This window comes from Acipenser ruthenus, chromosome 7 (genome assembly GCF_902713425.1).
Source record: "Acipenser ruthenus chromosome 7, fAciRut3.2 maternal haplotype, whole genome shotgun sequence".
In the NCBI taxonomy this organism is placed as follows: Eukaryota; Metazoa; Chordata; class Actinopteri; order Acipenseriformes; family Acipenseridae; genus Acipenser; species Acipenser ruthenus.
This window is the reverse complement of record NC_081195.1, coordinates 44,342,305-44,364,126: the sequence shown is the minus strand read 5'-3', so window position 1 is coordinate 44,364,126 and position 21,822 is coordinate 44,342,305. Positions and strand designations below refer to the sequence as shown.

The 21,822-nt window shown below is 36.2% G+C and overlaps 1 pseudogene; it reads right to left on the bottom strand.

The window, feature by feature from the left end:
* Nucleotides 1-311: 311 nt before the first annotated feature.
* LOC117415997 (DNA-directed RNA polymerase III subunit RPC2-like) overlaps nucleotides 312-21,822 on the bottom strand; it is a 76,775-nt pseudogene continuing 55,264 nt past the window's right edge.

Genomic DNA, 21,822 nt, shown 5'->3' with positions numbered 1-21,822 from the left:
GAGACTACATTTGGGGGCTGATTCGTGAAAGTGATTTACAGTATAATCGTAAATCTCGAAAAACTACTCACTTCTAAATCTTTTGTAGTCATTTTTGTATTACTTTAGTATAAATACATGTTAATTTGGATTCATATGTTGTTTTTTTCTGACTTTACGTGAACGAAAAGACACAAATTCGCCCGTTTTCTCATTGGAAATAGGTAAATTTCAAAATATCACTGTCCTGGTCACAAAAGCAAAGTTTGTGGGGAATAATAGCCATTTTCTATACTTTTGAGGCATAAGCAATTAGGAAATAACACTTACTACCCAGGAACAAAAATTGTGTTACATAGTGTAATTATTCATAGTGAAATGTAATTAAATACAGTTTATATCAACTGCAGACCACTTCACTGAAACTACATGTTTTCTAATTGTGGCCTTTCCTGTGATGTAATACTGTATGTAAATGGAAATGTTGTTCACATTTTACATTACCTGGGATATATAAGCAGAAATTAAAGATAACTTTCTGTATCTGTAATAAATGTTAGTGATGGGTAATATTCTTACTTTAATCAATGCAATTTTGTTGGTACATTTCCAGATACATACTGTGTGCATCTTTCACCTACAACATAAAATGCACCCAATGATGTAGTTATTTGATCTCTATCATTATTCAAAAATGCATCTACACTTAGAATTTGATTTACATAGTATATTGGTATGACTTCGGTCACTCAGTAACCCACAAAACAAGGCAAAGTATTTTAATTTTAACATTTATTTAAATTTAAAAGTATCTTTATGTATCAACCTGTACAAATAGTACCACATATCTCAATTTAATCCATGACCATGGTCATCACAGTGGTTGCTATGAGTGCTTTTATTTACATAAAAAGTGACTAATATTCTTAATGTTATATTTCCAATTCCTTTTTAATTCTTACCCATAGGGTAATAGGTCCACAATAATTGCTGAGTGCATTTTATAATACACAAACTCTAGGTTAATTTTCTTTTCCTAACATCAAAGCAAACAAAACAAACAATAACACACAATGTTACAAAGGTGACAGAAAAATATGTCTACAGTAAGTTCTCTCAGAAATACAACAATACAACTTTTGACATGTAACACAATATATTTTCAAAGGCACAGCTTTGAGATATATATATTAGCTCAAAGAGCCAGCTGCCCAACGTTTCGATATGTTGTACATATATATATATATACATATATTTTTTAAGAATCTGTAAAGGAGCAGTTACAATACTGTAATTATAATAAGATTTAGGTGCCCAATGTCCAATCTGAGTATATAACCTTCTATGAGGCATTAAGACCTCTTCAAGATTAGTCCTTTTCCCCTTGAGACAAATAAGATTGGCTGCAGCACTGTCACATAGTGGATTGTACAAAGTTCAACAAGGTCTGAGAAGTATTAAGGCAGTACATCAATCCTTGTAACAGACACACTTTCTCAGATTCTTGATGGGAGAGATACCAAGAAAAACAAAAACAAAACAGCAACAAAAGGTGCAGTGATATGCACAGCAAGTCAGATGTAAGCCAAAGCGCGCCGCTTGTGCAAACAACAGGTGGCAGTGAAGAAAGCAAATACTGGCGTTGTGTGGAGAAGCACAAATGTGTTCACTGGTAGCAACAGGAAAGCCAAGTGTTCAGCCATTTCTTCTTGTAAACCTGGCTGTTGTGATTCAATTAGGTGTAAACTGGGTATTCCTTGAGTAGAGTTTTCTCCTTAAGAATGTAAAGACATGGCACATTTTGAATATGTACAACATTCAGTATTGGCTCTTGTAATGCTTAGTCAATGAAAAAGGCACACTTTGGCCCAGATTTAGTGCTCTACAGTGGTAAAAGTGTCATCATCAAAGGGACCACAACATAATCCATGCTTTACTTAGAAAATTATGTTTAGATCCCAGAGGACATTCCAAAAACACATCAGGAAAGAGTAGTTAACCCTTTGTCAGAGGCAATGGGTTGAAATGCACCTCAGCATCTCTAAAATGAACATATCTCATGTCTTTGAAGTGATTAAACGTTAATCGATTACCTTCATTTTGATACCAAGCTCATCTTTGTCCAAACTGGAGTAATGCTTCATCAAAGTGCACATGGTCAATGTTTGGGGTGCATTTGCACCCCTTTCTGTCTTCTGCTGGTTGCCAAAAATATACATGTTTCAGATACACAATCACAACTCCTGCTTACTGGCATAATAGATTGTTGAGAGTTGTAGGGGTGCTGGGGAGATGTATAAAGGTGTATCACTTCTAAAATTACTGATTTAGTCCAGTAAATAGAAATTTTCATGAAACTGTGCATCAATATGTGTATAATACATTAATTTCCAGCACTTTATTTTATAACTGCATTATTTACAGTATACTTCTGATTACCTGCTACAATACAGTATTACAAAATATGATTTTATTCTATGAGATCCAAAAAAAAGACAATACCACTGATGCCTGAGAGAAACAACAGGGTTTTCGGAGTGACTGCACCCCCATCTACACAACTTTGATAACGGTGCTACTTGGATTGGAATTCTTTTTTTTTTTTTTTTTTCTTCGAGGGTTGCAGCCTTTCCTGTTGTGTATCCAAGTTCTCTTTGTGGACTATGTTTTTTTTTTTTTTTTGCCTTTTTGAAGCACAGGTATTTGTAAACAAATTGTTTGTTTGGTATTTACTAGATTTTGTACATGCTGAGTTTCCATGTACAATATAATATTTATTTTTGTAGTTTATATTTGTGTTTGTGAAATTTTAAAGACATTGAGTGTTGATAGCACAATTTGTTTTTCAAAAATAAATAAATAAAATATATGCTTAGCATTTCAAAACAACATTTTTTTAATGAAGGAATTATTAAATAATAATAAAAAACAGTTTCATGTTTTCTTGCATTAAATTATAAGTTAACCACGTTTATCTATGTGGGGTGCCTTTGCACCCTTTTCCGCCTTCCGTGTAAGCCCTATTCTTGCTACTGTCAAAGGGTTAAGTGGTTTAAACAGTGAATGCTGGAGTTCTCTGTATTGGTCCATGGCAGAGATTTGCTATTTCAAGTTATATGTTTGCATTCATTTGTTTTTCTGTGATCAGGGTCAGATTAATGACAATGCTGGTCTTCACAAAGTTGCAAAGGATATCCAGTATAAAACAGTATTAGAGGTTCCAGCAGGCTTTATATGGACAGCACTTTATAAAATATAGTTTTTATGTCCTCGACATCCGTTGTCATTCAATGGGAGTGTTCTGGAATGAGCAGGTGTGCACTGAAGTCCATATCAAGAAAGGTTTATTTTGCCCATCCTGTCGTGGCCTCTCCATTTATGTAAGCAAAGCCCGGGAAGTGTTGCACATGCTCGTATTCAGAGTTCCTGCGGGGCGCCAGGGGCGTGTACATATCACTGGAGCTGACGTATCTGGAGGAGTGCATTGGCGGGCTGGTGTAGCAGTTGTTTGCTGATGGGACGTCAGGCCACCGTGGGGTCACTGGTGTGGGGTGCAGCCTTGGGGTACCACTCATTAGGCAAGGCTCCATCCGAGACATCTGACTATTGAGGGGGTACTGTTAAAATAACCACATTAATCTACATTAGTGTCGTATACTTCAGTATACAAAATATTACATTAATCTATCTGGATTTTACTAGTGGTGAAGAATGAACAAACTGTATCCCACTATCCCTTTGAAAAGTTTGACTGAAACCATCGTGTGTCCTAAACACCCACCTGTCCTGACCAGTCTTGTTCAAAAATATCTTCTTTTATAACTGTTGCAATGTACTAGATGTGCTTGCTTTAGCATTTGTTTTATTTTCTGAAGTATAGCAATTCTGACCTGCAAAATTGTAACAAATACAGACAATAACATTAAATAATCTAGTAAGTACTCAGTATGTATTTTGGTCAGGGCAATATACAGCTAAAACAGAGAACATACTTGTAATCTTAAACTTCAGATCTTTTCCACCTTTTCCCTAATTCAAGTTCTTTTTAGCTTTAACTAGACACTTTGTACCAAATATACAGTATATGTAGAAAAAAACCTTCTAAATATAAACAGTTCTACAGTAAATTCTATTGTGAGTGAGCGAATCATGGAAAAAAACGTCAGTCTGGGTCAGATAATTGCACAGCAAGCCAGTGACTCCTTGTTCGTGAGCAGTGAAGAAACCATTGAAAAACAATATTTTAATAATCGCCCCCTTGCCCTGTTCCTGACAATCAACTCAGCCAATGAAACATCTATTGAGTCTGGGAAAAGCAATCCAAAGTACAGCCATCTGCACGGATGCTTGCCCATACTGGCACAATCACCTTTCACACTACGCATCCGGTTTATGAAGAGTGCTTAAGCACGTTGGACTCAAAACACTGAGGCCTACTGATCTTTTCTGAGCACAAAGGCAATGTTTGTTGGAGAGCCCTTGACAGGAAATTACCATTATAAGGGTCAACTCACACTCGCTCTTGCTAACAGTAGACAAAACCCCCTGATCCTCTTCCCTCTTCCCTCTTCCCTCTTCCCTCCCTCCCTCTCTCTGGCTGGCTGCATCTGGGTTTTAGTTTTTTGGCTTTCTAGTTGTAGATGCAGACCAATATTCTAAATCAGATTTAAAATGTGTCCTCATTTTATGACTAAGCACTACTGATGAAATACAACAAGCGTTGACAGTTCTAGTGTTGCATAATGTTTTTGTAATCTATCTTGCATTCATTCAAACCCAAATTAGGAAAGTTAGGAAATTCCCCAAATACAGCTGGTAGATTATGGTTTAAGCATATTTTTTTCCATACGTTGCAATAATGTTATATATAGGCAATATGTTACATTCAATTTCCATATGATTTCAATTTTTGTTCAGGAAATGCCTTTTCTATAAACCTTCCATGCCCATTCCAGTGGCCCACGGACTCACAAAAGAATGGTTATTTATCAAGACAAATATTTCACAGCATTCCAGCTACATAAAAGTTTGATTTCTGTGACTACTGTGTTTTAAATGCTTTACAATATCCCTGCAGCTGAGGGTGCAATTCATTGTTAATTTAAAAGCAGAATTTGCATGTTAATAGGCTTGCTTTAGCCAACGTCTGCATTCAAATCCCTTCCTGATTTACAGGGTGCGTAAAATTCAACCTTCAAGAGCGAGTATGGAATTCAGACTGTAGTAACACCACCCTGTGAATAAATAATCAGCTTTTACATTTCAGAACTTTGTTTTCTGAGCTCGTGATTTGGAGAACATGCAGGAGAGGCATAAAAAAAGCAGATTAAGAAAATGTATCTATACAGCGCTCCAGATAAACAGGCCTTTATAGTATATTCTGCAGCCAAAAATCTGTTAATATGTTTATTTGCTTCACAGCCATATTGTTTGTAGTCAATAAAGCAAATACAAATACTTGTTGTTTTCGTTTTTATTGCAAGACCAAGTTTTTGTACAGTAATTTAAAGTAACATTACCATTAAAATGCAAGGCTGTAGGTAATGCATACCTCATAAGTTTGTTTTAAAGTATGTACAGTATTTACTGAAAGTACTTATGACTTCAAGGCAATGTTGCATTTTACTTGCCCAAAATACATTTTAGTCTAAATTGGAGAGTAAATTACTCAATTACGCAAAACCTTATCTGGAGCGCTGTGTGTATGTATATAACATCCTTTAGAACTTACAGCATCTAAATATTTTTGTAATGGATAGACTGTCCTATCAAGGTGCCTAACTGGAATCAGCACTATGAAAGTGCTTACGTGTGAATGAAATCAGTGGTCTGTGTTAGGCATTACTAAACGCTTAACACATTAACCACATTGTCTTTAATTGGACTCAGTATGGGATCTACTAAGCTGCCAGAGGGGTTTTGTTGAGTGGTGTCCCTTCACAATTTTTCGCTAGGGCTTTTTTTAATAAAGTGGTTTCATGTTTACATTTTTTACTGTACTTTTCTGTAATGTGCAGCAAATCCATGTAACACTTCTCAATGTTCACAGTTACTAGAAGACTCACCTGTGAGGTGCTCCTGTGGTATGCTGGGTAGTGCAGAGGTGCTGTGATGCCAGGTTCATGTGGAAGACCTGTGTACTGGCTCTGGATTGGATGGTGGTGCTGGTTGCTGTAGCTTCCATAGTTGTATCCACTTGTATACCTGAAATATAATAATAATTTAAAAAAATACCCAAAATAATAATTTAAAAAAAATCAGACAGGATACAGTTGTTAAGATCACGCAGTAAAACCAAACCTGGAGCCTCGCCCCCCTCCCCCCCCCCCCACAAAAAAAATGGAGCCTAATTCTTCCAATGTTTCAGTTGATGAGATTTGGACCCCGTCCTCAATTATGTGGTAATTACATAAAAATAAATAAATGTTGGTACATATTACTACATACAAGTATTACATAGTAATAACTCAGTAAATACAATGGGGATATAAAGTCATCAACTTTACTTATATGTTCATAAATAATAACTAGCCCCAATCCGTTCTCTTAAAACCTAACCAATAAATCGTTGCAACCTCTGAATACATTGTATGCAGGATGTCTCTTATTATATACGTTTGGGTGAGGGGCAAAAGCCAAGCATAATTATTTAGTTATATAACTACAGCACATTGCAACTACATTATTACTATGTAATCATAGGCACCCAATAACTTAATACGTAGCCTAATGTTACGCCAAATTTATTCAGTTTATTATATCATATGCTATAAACAGCATTTAAGCTACTTTTGACACCTTAGTCTCTGTGATTAAAATATGAATAAATGTAACTCCATTTCCTAAGCAGGAACATTTTAATTACCGTACATACCCGTGTTCTTCCCTTTGTGGGTAGACTGGCATCCTGTGTGTGCTGGAAGATGGAGGTAACTGACTGCTTCTCATACAGGGTAGCTGCTGGCCAGCATCTGATGGGTTATTTCCTGCTGTTGTCACTGTATACGTAAGGGACCATGTATATGATTGAACAGCACCTAATAAAAAATACTTTATTTTAAAAAGAGTACCACATGGCTTTAGCTTTATACCTTTTAGTAAAAAAATGTAGCATATTAAAGATACATTTTATAATTGCATCAGTCTGTCCTTAGCCAGGGAAATAATTATTTGAATATTAATATCCAGTTCTTTAACAAGAAATGATTTAACCTAAGTAATGCACATATTTTATCCTTCCTGAAGGTTATAGCATGCTTAGGTGACAATACCTATAAAATAGGTTCAATATTTCTAAAGCAATGGTGCTCTATAACACCTAATGACAAATCTTTTCCTTTTTACATCCTGACTGAGACAAGAAATCTTATCTGTCACCAGCCCTGGACATCCATCCATTCCTTAACCCATTATCAGTTCTGTTAGGTGGGATAATGAGCTCGACCATAACTAGCAGATCAATCATTATGCAACAAGAGAGAGTGGCTTGGTTTGATATATTTTTATAGTAAATACTGATGGTTGAGTCAGTGGTGTATCAGTCACTTTTCTAAAATGCGGCAGACTTATCATCAGTCAATTCCCACCAACACAGAATCAATCAGATGGGTGCATGTTTTACAAATACTGCACCAAAATTAGTAGCAAACACGCAAGCTGGAAGGATGGGTGACTTTCAGGCATAACATTCTGTCATTTTGAAAGCCTGGATACTTTTTCAACACATACTGCCTCCAAAGAATAAACGTAAATTAGTAAAAGGGTATATATATTTTTCAAACCTTCTTACCTGATGTAGTTGTCGCGACTGTATATTCTGGGGAGTGACTGTCCCCAGGAGATGGAGCCGAGGTGATTTCTGCAGATGTGACAGATTTAGCAGGAGAGTAGGGCCCCGGTGAAGGAGAAGGAGGGGTAGGTTCTGTTAACATTATTTCTTCCCCTCTGTCTGCTGGAAACAAAACATATATACAATGGTCAACTTTGATAAATTATATCTTTTTGGTAGTACATCACAACAATTTTCATAAAATATTATCTCTCACATCCCCATTAATCCTATATTAATATTTTTGCTAACAGTTTTATCTCAGTGTCAACAATAATTGTTTATATATTTATCTTGTACAAAATGGCTACATTTCAGTAGCACTCTATGATTGTCGCGCTATTAGTCCTGAAAAAAATAATCCATTGATCCTGTCCTTTTTTATTTTTACATGGGTTTACAACATATTCTATGTGCCATGCCAATGGGTGTTATTTAATGGTAATTAAGGAGGGGTTATGGTAATATTTCTTATAGCATGTATCATAATAATGTACTCATAATTAAATGTGCATTGCATTAAAAAGGGTGTTATAACTCTGTAAGATTTCAGAATGATACTACAGAAATGTTCCAATTTTACCTATCAAATCGTGGCGATCTGGGTTTACTGGTCATCTCTGTTTTTTTTTTCTATTTTATATATACCCATGGTGCCATGTAATTATTTATTTAATGTTTCTGTTAAGATTCTCTCATAGCACAACATGTATTCCTTAAAGAGTAAGTAGTGGGGTTCCAAAAAATATAGCATTACATGGCCGCATGTGTTGCTACAACTGTTTAAATAACATAGCTGTCATTTTTCTTTTCATTGTAAACATCTTCACTACTTTTTACACTTATCACTTTAAAGCCTGTTTCAAAATGGCCGCTCTAGTGCTCTGGGGTTTGAGATCTGTCCTCTAAATCACTGCAGGAACATAACAACAAGTGCTCTGGCTTTTCTGTTCCGTACCAGATCATGGATCATTATTGCTGTGTTACCTGTTATTATTATTATTATTATTATTATTATTATTATTATTATTATTATTATTATTATTATTATTTTGTGTGTGCCCCTAAATTTTCCAGTGCGCGTCTATCTTTTTTTTTTTTTTTTTTAAACTTAGGCGCACATGTGCCTAAAAAAGCTAGCGTAGAGCGTTTGTTACGTTTTTGTTGTTGTGGTTGTTTTGTTTTATTATTGCTATTACGTATTGGACACTGTTATATTAAATCCCGCTAATAATTGTTGGTCATAGCTTACTGGTGGATCGCAGAACCCATTGAGATCTACCAAAATGGATCGTAGTGTTTGATGTATTGGCCACCAATGCCTTACACTATTAGTGCACTAGAGCAGACATTTTGAAAAGAGCTTTGAAACAGACTTTAAAGTTGTAAGTGCAAAAAGCTGTCAGGATGTTAACAATGAAAAGAAAAATGACAGGTACCTTATATTTTTCGGAGCCCATACTTACTCTTTAATGTGTTTTGCTAAAGTTGTGCCAACATGCTACCACTACTACTAATTAAATTAAGTTTATTTTGGTAAACTAAGGCTACGTACACATACTCTGCGGTTGGCTCCACAACCGTACTTCAAACGGCACTCTGCGGTTGTTTGTTGTACACACACACACCTTTCATTACTGAAGTGAGTGACTCCCTGCTTAAACAAACCACAGAACTCGGGCCATCATTACATACCGATGGTGAGGTTTTGTGTGACAACATGGAGGCCGTGTTTTTGTTTATGCTTTTGGAAGGACTGTATGTAAATCGATCGAGAGCTCATCAAGCACAGCTCTGCTCTTTTCTGCAAAACCAGCAGAGACGCCGTTTTGCTTTTCCTGCAGTGCTAAATACAGTGGCGATGATCTCCAGTACCATGACGGTAGATCGAAACATTTGGGTGATCTTCCGACCAGAAGGCTGGTGAAAACGACTTGAGTGGTTTCCAAATGACTGGATTAAAATGTACATGTCTAAGGAGTCGTATATGCGTCTTTGTCATGTACTGAGACATTTCCTGGAGTGCCAAAACAATCATTAGTTGCGTAGAAATCCACTGAGTACCAACTGCAGTTGTGTTAGTGCAGTTGTAATACACACACACTTTAGTGGGCATTAACTAACCAAACTGAATGTTAACAGATGCTGAGATTTCATCCAGTCTGGAGATATGTATATCAACTTGTATATTGCATTAATGATTTGTATATACGAAAAATGTATAGTATACATAAATGTTCTGCATTTTCGGTTTTTATCGTAACAAATTTTTCCAGCGAGTTTATTTTACATATATTAAAACAGGGATAAAATCATAAAAAGAAAAGAAAATTGACAGAACTGGATGGTCCAAGGCATCGGGAGACAAGGACATTTCCATCAATGCGTTCCACAAGTTTACCAAGTACCAACTAAAGCATCCTCATTTTCTGTCAAATATTTACGATTATGATTGTCGGCGTTAGGCAGTGTTTAGCTGATGGACAGTACTGTCGCACAAAGTCACCAATACATACACCTCTGCAATAAACAGTGGCTGTCCAGCAAAGCACAAAGCTCTGAAAAACCCATTAACACATTCTGTGCTCTCTTTTTAGCGCGTGTAAAAGCCGCAGAAATGGATTGCTTGTCTCTCAGTTCACTTTATTGTTTTAGTTTAATGTGCCGCTTATTTTTCAGTATGTTCTTTTATTGTCAACACGAACATGTACCTCAATGCAACCGTATTTGCAACACAATGCATCCTCTGCCTTATGTGGCTTTTTGTGTACTTTGAAGCATCGTTTCTTTTGAATATTCATTAACAGATTTATGTTTTCTCCCCATTCCTCATCCACTCAAAATATTATATTTTTATGTAAGTATTTCAATTTAGTTTTTGATCTACCTAGTTACTACACCCAGCACTTGCCACAATAATCTGACTTTGATTGTCCATTGGCCAACAGAATCAGGTGATAATGTGTTTGTAAAGCAACAGAGTACCAATCATGTGCAACGTTTGAACGTTACTTGATCCTCTGTCTAAACGTACGTGCTGTATCCTAAGATATAATGTAGAGCTGCTTATTACAATGTCGGAGTCAAAATAAAAGCATTTTAATCCAAGTATTGTGTATTTCCTAAAAGACAGTACTGGGAAAATACTGAATAGTAGACAAAAAATCGGATATAAATCCTGTTGCCCAAACGTTACTGTAATTGTTTGGTAAAATTCGGAATGAACCGGAAATGCGGAACACTATGTATACAGTATAAACGGATTAACCTTTTGTTGTTGTACATGGATCAGCTTATCCTTGTACATGGATCAGCTTATCCTACTTTACAAACGCACTGTAAAAAAAAAAAGTGAGGAATCATACATTTAGCGGTAAGAGGACAGCCTACATAAACCTATAAAATAATATTCACTCAAAACTAGTCTTCAAAAGCAAATCAATAAATAATTTTCATTAAAAGTATTTTACTTTTCATGAAAATACGGGCTGCACATTACATGTTTTTCTCACCTGTACTTCCTTCTGCCTTCATCGCTCTCATAAGTTCGTTCGCTCTTTCCTGACAATGGAGAGACTCCAGCACATAAAGAACATAGTCATCGAACATTAAGTGGATAAGGTGAAAGGAACCTGTCCAAAAAGAAAAAAAGAAAGCTTTATGAGCTGCTGAAACTTCAAAACTATTTCGGACGAATGTGTGCTGTGTAGCTCAGCTCTGAAAGGATTTAACAGCACACAAGAAATAAAACTTGCTAGAACAGAGCTGTATTATAGGGATTTCAAGGGCAGAGGATTAATGCAATCAAAGATTTGCCAGAGGGATCACAGGGAGCCTGAATAGTAGCAGGTGTGAATTTTTCAGGGAACAGCAATAGAAGCCTGAATAGGTTTGGATTCCCAACCAGACCCACAGATCTGCTAAGATTAGAAGGAATTCATTATTATATATGTTAACAGGTGTTTGAATATTCTGAGACTCATGTTCATAATATGAAACAAAAACTGTTCTGCACGTTATTAACTGCATGTGGTATTCTATTGCAGGAATACATAATAGTAACATGTTATGGAGTATACAGTATGTGTATGAATGCAATTCATCTACAGCATAATTGTAGAATTTACTGTTACTGTTGTTTCTCCTTAGATCAGTAGCATTTTACATTTCAGGTTTAACAGGCAAAACTTTAAGACTTTAGATCATCAGGGAATTGGTGGGGGGCATTTTCAGGTTAGAACTACCAATTTAGCAAAACTCATCTCTGTTGTAGATTCTGTTTCAGTGGGGCAGCATTTGCCTATTGAAAATAAAGAAGTACTGCAGCTGAAAATAGCACATTCCCCCAGCTGACCGCAGGACTAAATTGGCTTTGAAAGAGACTGTGTGCTGTTAAGGGGAATAATACAATCACCATATTGTAATGGTCACTCCACCAATGGCTATTCACAAAGAGCAGACTGATACACAAGTATCATAAAACGCTAAAATATACAGACTGGAAAGGGGTGGTTGGGGGGCTGCCTATTGTTAATTAGCCCTTTTCATATAGGGGGTCTGCTTTATCAAAACACACCACCAGCTGTGTCTTTGATAAGCACAGACGGAGTAAGGGGGCCGCAGCTTTTGTCCACCAGTACCTCTTTCAGCTTTTCTGTCATACCCTGCTTACAAACACTGCAAAGGATGAAACTCGCCGCTCAGGAAGTCTTACTGGACATTAAAGGTCTATACCATAATCAGATGATTGAACATTTTGAGCTGGAATCAACCTTTTTATTTCTGCCCCTACTCCTCTCTGCATAGATCACAGGATGCTATATAGCGTGTACCGTACTAAGGAGGTTACTTTTCTATTTGAGAATACAGTTCATTAAATGTTATACACCACAGGTCATTGAGTGTGCATGTCATTGAGTGTGAGGAATGTCCTGACACTTTAACATAGTTTCACTCTGCAAAATGAGAGGGCTAGAAACCTCAAAAAAGTATACAAGAGAAGATATTCATCAGTTTGCAGTGAGGGATCAGTCCCATACTGTAATAAATGAACATCACTTACCAAAGCTAGGAGCGCTGTGCAAAGTCATATCCCTGATGACTCTTGTTCCAAAGCAGGACCACATTAAAAGGAACTGCTGGGCAACCTTCTTTAGGGAGCCAGGTATTTTTCCAGCTACCTAAATGGCATAAAACACATAAGCATTTACATCAGAAAACAAAAAAAAAAAAAACATTAAGAAACGTGAAGAGTAAGTAGCGGGGTTCGGAAAAATAGTGTTATACGTCGCCACGTGTTGCTACAACTGTTTAAAAAACGTACCTATAATTTTTCTTTTCATTGTTAACATCCTGACTACTTTTTACACTTAAAACTTTAAAAGTCTGTTTCAAAGCTCTTTTCAGTATGTCCACTCACTGCAGGAAGAGCAATTAAAAAAAAAAAGTGCTCTGGCTTTTCTGTTCCGTACCACATCATGGATCATTATTGCTGTGTTACCTGTTTGACAATGTGGATGTCAGGACTGCCCAGTCCCTGACCACATTCCGGCGCCTCCTTAAGACTCACCTCTTCAAACAGCACCTGTAGAACTCCTCTGTTTGTATCCTGGGACACTATCACCCTTCATGTAAATGTGCTTTATTTTGCTCTTATCTGCCCCCTATTTTACTGCATTTAATCCTGTACTTCAGAATACTGTAATCTGCCAAGTGTTTAACCTGTAGTACTTTGTATTTTATCATATCCTGATGTAACTATCACTATTATCTGCTGTATTATTGAATTGTGGTTTGTCACACTTGTACTTTGCTTGAACAAAAGTTATTGTATTTCTTGCTCTTATTGTATTACTTGTATTGTAACACTTGAAACGTAGTTGCTTACGATTGTAAGTCGCCCTGGATAAGGGCGTCTGCTAAGAAATAAATAATAATAATAATAATAATAATAATAATAATAATAATAATAATAATAATAATAATAATAATACTTACATTATCAGTGCACTAGAGCGGACATTTTGAAAAGGGCTTTGAAACAGACTTTAAACACCCGTCCTAGCAACACGTGGGGACATGCAACGCTATATTTTTTGGAACCCCACTACTTACTTTTTTAATTTGCCCTTGTACAGCTTTTTTTCATTTATTTGTATGGTCTACAAAGGTTTCTATGGAAAAACCTGGCTATGGTCAAGTGCTACAGTATACTGGGTAAGAAATGTTCAGAAATAATGATGCCATAAAGTGTGAACTGCTAATTTTGTGTATATATTTATACCAAAACCCTACATCAATAAGCTTCAATACTTTCGAACAAATACAGAACGCCTCTATAGTGACTGTGTACTGACCTTGACAACGCAACTGTCCACCATGGAATCCAACCATTCTATGTAGGATTCAATGGGTGACTGCTCTTCCAAAAGATGGTCAAATTCCTGATACACTGATGAAAAAAATAGAACACCACAAAGGAGTTAACACTGGTGGTAGTAATTGGATCAGTAAGCTACAATCAGTGACAGGCTCTACCTGCTATTCCAAATTCATGTGATCTCATTTAAACAGAGATCATCTACAGTCTGGAGTATTCTGAAGAATTAGAAGAAGAAGAAGAAGAAGAAGAAGAAGAAGAAGAAGAAGAAGAAGAAGATGAAGAAGAAGAAGAAGAAGAAGAAGAAGAATGTAAAGGAAAATACTACATTCTGATTGTTCTATAAATATTATTTAGTCCTTTTTCTGGCTCAAGGTCTGGTGTTCAATGTCCAGGTTCAGATGTGTCAGCAAGTCACACTGCAAATTATTGCACTCTGACCCCAAGTGATCAATACAAAAGTAAAGCTTGAAATTAATTTGAGATGCTCCCTGGGGTGTTGAAAAATACAAGAGAATAAAGTTGTTTAACCTTTATCTCAATGGGACTAAAGGTTGACTTTGGCGGCCGTGGGAATTCATTTATAGTTCCAAAAAGGACAATAATTACATCTACAGTATTACATATATTATACATTATTGAAAATAAGATTGAAACTTATCTATATTCAAACTGTACTCATTGAAGAATGTGTACTTACATTGTATGATGAGTTTTCTGTGTTCCTCCCTTGAATCCTCCATTGTATACAGAGTCTGCTTGGTAATGCTATTCAGATCCACATTTCTCCAGTCCTCCAACATTTGGAATGTTATGTCCGCACTATGGATTACTGTTCTGGAGGCCTTCAGAAATAATACATTCAAATTATTGGATCTCAATGAAATAAAAATATGTCATGTTTATTTATAAAATACCACATTTGCAGTTCATATACAGTATCTGATTAACAGATTAATCGGATTGATTTAAATCGTGCATAATTTTCTTTTTGTATATAAAATAAAACCAACCAATAGAAGATCTGCATTTTCTCTGTGGCAGTCCAATCACAAGTGAGCTGAGGCAGGCCATAAAAAGTTGAAGGTATTTTCTGCCTCGGCTGACAGTCTTGAGTACATTTAACCAATGGGAGAGTCAAAGATCTGCCCTGGCTTTGCAGCTGTCCAATCAAGAGTGAGCAGAGGCGGGACATAAATATGCTAGGCTCTAAGCGGTGTAACAGTAGCTGAATTTTGCGCAACATTGCATATTACAGAGCGTTATTGAGAATTATATTGAGAACGTTGAAGTAATATTTCGATTTACTTTTTACAAATAAAACAAAATGTAATCAGACAATGGAGGCATCATAGTTGATCTGGTTACGAATCAATTTCCAAGAAGAACTTTCTCAGAAAAAATTGGAGATTGTTAAGGGAGAAATACACCACAAATACCCGAACCGACACAGGTAGGGAAGGGATATACTTGCCACTTCCAAAATTTAAATTCATAAAGGTATCCGTGGCTTACCAGTAGCTGTCAATTAAAAAAATTATACTGCTGGAACAGTACAGAAAAGGCGATATGGAACAGTGTTGGCTACAGCAATCTACGAAGTCAACACAAAAACACGAGCATTCCCAGTCACTTGCGAGTCAGTTACACTCAAAACTTTTGGACAAACCCGGATTGATGTTCAAATGGATAAGCAGAAGTGTAGGGATATAATACATCACAATGAGCAAGCAAGAACTTGCTTTCAGAGGACACGATGAAGGCACCAATTCTTCAAATAGAGGTAATTATGTGGAATTACTTTCTCTGATATTTTCTAAGACAGCATGTTAAGCAATCACTTGTCAATAGCCACAGTATTCTCTGGTACCTCTAACAAGATTCAGAACGACTTCATCTCTTCAGTGTCTCAAGTTTTGCTAGACGCAATAAAAAGGAGAAGTACAGGAAGCCAAGTACGTAGCTGTAATGGGAAACGCAGCTCAGCTGTCTTGTGTTTCCAGGTATGTGACTGACAGTTTTAATCGAGTGACAGTCCTATATATATATATATATATATATATATATATATATATATAGATAGATAGATAGATAGATAGATAGATAGATAGATAGATAGATAGATAGATAGATAGATAGATAGATAGATATTACCAGCAAGAAATAAAATGGAATGTCTGTGCCTCCAGGTTACATTACTGACATAAACAAATAAATAATGTGTAGTAAAGATCAAATAGGTCAAAACTACATATTTTACTGGAAGAAATCTGTGACTTGACATCTGTGACTTGCTTCGCGTTGCCCCTTCTGAATATTCACAAGAACAGCATGTATTTACCTGGCAGAGGTGGTTTAAAGATGTTTGCCTTCTAAGAATTTGTGAAAATCTTCTTGACACTAGAAACAGAAGGAGCACAACATTCAGGAATCCAAATCATGTCAAAATGTACAACACTGTGCAAGATGCTTTGCCTTTATTTTATCAAATCATTTCCATTGTTCATAATCTTAAAATGTCTCCTGCTTACTTATTTGTGATGCATAAAAATGATAGATAGATAGATAGATAGATAGATAGATAGACAAAGACAGAGAGAAAGACAGAGAGAGAGAGAGAGAGAGAGAGAGAGAGAGAGAGAGAGAGAGAGAGAGAGAGAGAGAGAGAGAGAGAGAGAGAGAGAGAGAGAGATCCCCTTGGATTTTTCTCAGACTAGCATGTATAACTTATAACTTGCAACTGCTCAATACTTGAAGACTGTCGTCTTTTCACCCACCTCCCCCTCTATTCAGCAATGCTCAACTGGATTCAGACCTGGAAGTAGTCTAGTCTATGGACCAAGAACATTGATGTTTCCAGCACAGCACTAAAACATTTAACCACAAGCAAAATGTATTGCATTCTACTCAGGGTGTCAATGCTGGGGAAATGTCTGTATGTAAGATAGAGAAGTACATGTTCTTGTACAGAAATATTAGAACAGACAGAAGGTTACTTCTCTACGTACATTCAAACTTGATGTTTCGTAAGTTTTCTGGCAGATCATGCAGAGCCACCTTTAACCACTCATCCAGCTGCTTGGCAAACTTCCGTATCACCTGAGTCAAGCTGACATTAAAAAAAAAAAAAAATAACAGCTTAATGAGATTCAAGTACAGTGCCGTTTTCTGATAAAACAGGACGGTTTACTCAGCAACAACACAAAATCAATTTTTATTTATTTCAACACTATATAAAAACATAAAACAGCATTTGTGGGTTGTTAAAGCTAAATAAAGAAATAAACCTAACAGGATCCAACATTGTTCACACCCACTCCACAGCAACAAGCCAATGCACACTGTGATTGTGTTCAGCAAATATAATTATTTTAGTGCTTGTTCCACTGTGCTGAGAAGCTGTTAAAACATGTATTACATCAAATTAAAAAAGTATTACAGTGGCAAACATGATTCCATGAAAAGACCAGAACAGTCCCATCCCTTCCCCCACCCCAAAAACAGCAAATTGCTTTTCTTTGTCAAATCTGGTGCCTGCTTCTCATGTCGGAAAAAAAATGTAATGGTAAATCCATGAGTTACACCTATTATTTAGATTTTGTAAAAGTATAATATAGATATAAATAACACCAGATAACAAACATTTTGTTAGCTGATAGTTATTAATTTCCCTTTTTTTTTTTAAGGGAAAATATTTGACTTGACACATTGCCAAAGGGAGTTGGAAGAAAACCAACCTGTCTGGTAATGCCTGCAAGACGGTTGGCATAAGGACTCCGGAAATCGCTTTGTAGAGTATAGAATCACAAACACCAACTATACTGACAACTGTAGAGGAACCAAGGACTGGAAGCATGTGAGGTGGCATGCCTTGCCAAAAGTGCAAAAGAAAACTTTGTACCTGGTATGGAAAACAAAGTAACAAGGTGTTCAAGAGACCCCTTCAAAATGTAACAGCAGTATAATTTAGTATTTAGAAGGTAAAATATTGTGTTAAAGTAACAAATATTTCTGGTGATAGATAATTAAGTCAAATCATTAGCAAGTAAAACCGAAACTTTTACTTTAAATATGGTAGGCTTGTCAGAAGAATTATCCTTGATGTTTCTGAGACATTTTTGTATTAAAATCCACATAAAAAAAAAAAATATATATATATATATATATATATATATATATATATATATATATATATATATATATATATATATAGTTACCAGTTACAGGGATTGGACATTCTTAAAAGTGAAATTAGCATGTATTTAAACTATTTGAACTATGACAGAAATTAATGATGTTGAAAAGAAAGAAAAAATCAAAACCTACCTCATCGAAATTTGCTCTTATTACTGTATCCAGAATCCTCTGACAATGAGTTCTGTACATCATAATAAATGTAGAAACCTGTTCAGAAATACAGCATGACATTGTTACTGATATAAAGAGCATCAGAGTAATTATTAACATATTGAAAATCTCATAAAATTAGCATGCAATAGGCCATAGATGTATTTCTCATTTCTGTCATGGTATTCAACTCAAAGGAACTGGAGATTTCATTTTTTACTTTTCTGAACCATCAGATGGTGTTTGAGTCGCTGCATTCTAAGCAGAATCTAGGAAAAATTGCAAGACAAAAAAAAGGAAAACTGGTGCATAAATTAAGCAAGTCTAATACTAAATCTTACAGACTTGGACTCCCGCACAGAAGAAAGGAAGCAAAGAAAAAGAGGCCAGCTGGATGTTTAAAAGTCTGTTTACCTTCTCCTCTGGCAGACTTGCTGGCAGATTTAGATCTTTGACATTTGGAAACTCTGGCAGAAGCGTTCCCAGTTTGGAGCGTGGTGAATATGCCACTGTCTGCTTGACTGCCTCCTTCTTTCCTGTCTCGTTTACCCAGGCCGCCCCTTTCTTGGAGTACATCACATCGTAATACTGGGAGCTCTCCTTTACTGCGATTCCATAGTAATGGTACCTGGTACAAAGATGTTTGTGTTTTTATAGCTGTCTGAGTATATGAAGCCAGGTGACAAATTACACGCAGTATACAGCAGATGAGTGGATATTATTATTATTATTATTATTATTATTATTATTATTATTATTATTATTATTATTATTATTTGTTTATTTAGCAGACGCCTTTATCCAAGGCGACTTACAGATACTAGGGTGTGTGAACTATGCATCAGCTGGAGAGTCACTTACAACTACGTCTCACCCGAAAGACGGAGCACAAGGAGGTTAAGTGACTTGCTCAGAGTCACACAATGAGTCAGGGGCTGAATTGGGATTTGAACCGGGGACCTCCTGGTTACAAGCCCTTTTCTTTAACCACTGGACCACACAGCCTCCACTATTATACACATTGTATACAGGACCAGTTACTGTACTTCAAACCATTAGGTTTTAATTCACAAATATACTTTTGGAATATGGATTTATTGTAGATTCCTAGAAAAGAAGATTCCTGGGACTCTTAATTAGGAGTTGCATATATAAAGCATTATATGGAACCTCTTTCATTTAGAACCATTTGGTTTCATGTTAAAGCTATTAGCAGTATCTTCAGTTGTTCAGCAGCATTGTTATTTATTTTATAGAAGCATTGTTATTTATAGAGAATTAACACTTTACTAGGAGTGTAATCGTGGAGGTGTCCCATTTCCTGTGGGATCTCTATACACAAGATATTTAGTTTTACTTACTTTGACTGGCCTCTTGTGCCTAGTCTTCTTGTAGTTAACTGTGGAAACTGCTGTCTAATTATCTAAAAAGGGAAACAAATAGTTAGATTATATATACTGGTCAATATATCTATTTTTTATGTAAATCAAGTTTGTTGTGTTGCCCTGAAATCATGAATAGAAGGCAATTATTTTCAGTAAATTTGAAAATGGAATTTCTATCACTTTGTATGCGCTCTTAATGTTATTACTTGTTGTCTGAGTAATAGACATGCTGTCAGGTTAGTGCACCACTGTTTTTGCAAGGTGCCTGGTTGTGTTATTCCGAGGGACATTGGGAAGCAATGGAAATCGCTGGGGTTGACCCTGATTTAGTAACAAATCTGCTTCAGAGACATGACCAGTAATGTTTTTGGACAGTTTTAAGAATTCCCCCCTCTTTGCCTGTGAAATCCTGGCAAGTTTGAGCAGTGTTTATCAGTTTATGCTTTAATTCCTAGTGCAAAACATTAGCAAACAGTCAAGCTTTCTATTGTTAAAAAAAAAGGAGAGAGCTGTGAAGTTTCATTCCGGCTGTTTGATAAATGAGCAGACAGGGAGGCAGCCCCCTTAGTTTTTGTTCAGAATCAATGAAGCTTTCCTAAAGGACACCCCATGCTGTTCCAGCTACTGATCTAACATTCCGCAACATCTTGGCCTTCCAAATTCTCTTTAATTAGACATTAATCCAGCCCCTCTCTCTTTCAATATCCTCAGACAGGAGGCTGGGGGGGGGGGGGGGGGGCTTCGTGGGACTGTGGGAAAAGGAACAGCAGCCAATGGAGCTCAGCCCCTGTTTTTATTGGAAATTGCACTTTACATTTTTTAATATTATCCCTTCGGCTTGATTTCAAAAACAAGATCACAGCTCATCAGGATTCAAATTTCCAAGTGGATGATAGCTGGCTTTATATTCGCAGGTAGAGAAAAAAAAGGTTTTCTTTATGAGGGCTGAAGAGTGTGGGCATTCAAAATATGTTTTAACCCTAATGATACCCCCCAGCACCTATTTTAAAGTTTAAATAAATATGTAAACATATAAAAAAAATATTGTATTGCATTAAAAAAGAAACAAATATACAATGTTAATAGAAAAAGGTGGTTTCTTTAATTTAGGTAGTTACCAGAAATACACTTTGTGGTTTTAATGTAGTAAACAATACTGTACTCATGTACTGTTATGTACAGTGTTGTAACACTATTTCTGCTCTTGCTAACCTAACATAGTAAGTTAGTGTGACACACATTATCTGCCAACAATATAAATAACAGTACAGGCTGTCAGTATCATGGGCTACATCCATATAATGTAGAATACCATCTACATTACTCATGCACATTACTCATGCACAGTTTCAGCAAAACAAGACAAGTGGTTTCAAGGATATCCCAAGGACATACAATGCAGACATACCATGCAATGCTGCCACTGCATTATGATGCTGTCATTTCATTTCATAGTATAGCACAGTCCACCATAGTATCTTCCAGCGATCGGATTGTCTAGAAATAGGGGTGTTATATATATATATATATATATATATATATATATATATATATATATATATATACACACAGTATATATAAAATTATATATATAATTTCCAAGGCCATATTGTTTCTTTAGTTTTTTGTTTCCTTGACTTTTTACAATGTCTTAACATATAGCCATTTTATAATTAAGAATTATGGTACGACAGGGTGTTGTGATATGCTGAAAAATGGGCTGCCCCAAACATGGTTCTAGACTTGTGTGGCAAAGCTCCTTTAACAAAGCAAGGTTACCGAACATGTCAAGGTCAAGAAGTGCTTCTCAGTCAAGACCAGTCTCAAAAACCGTTTCCTTAGCCAAGCTCATTCAAGAGCAAGCACCTGAAACGTGCTTTGAGGCTCTTATGACCAAGCTCTCT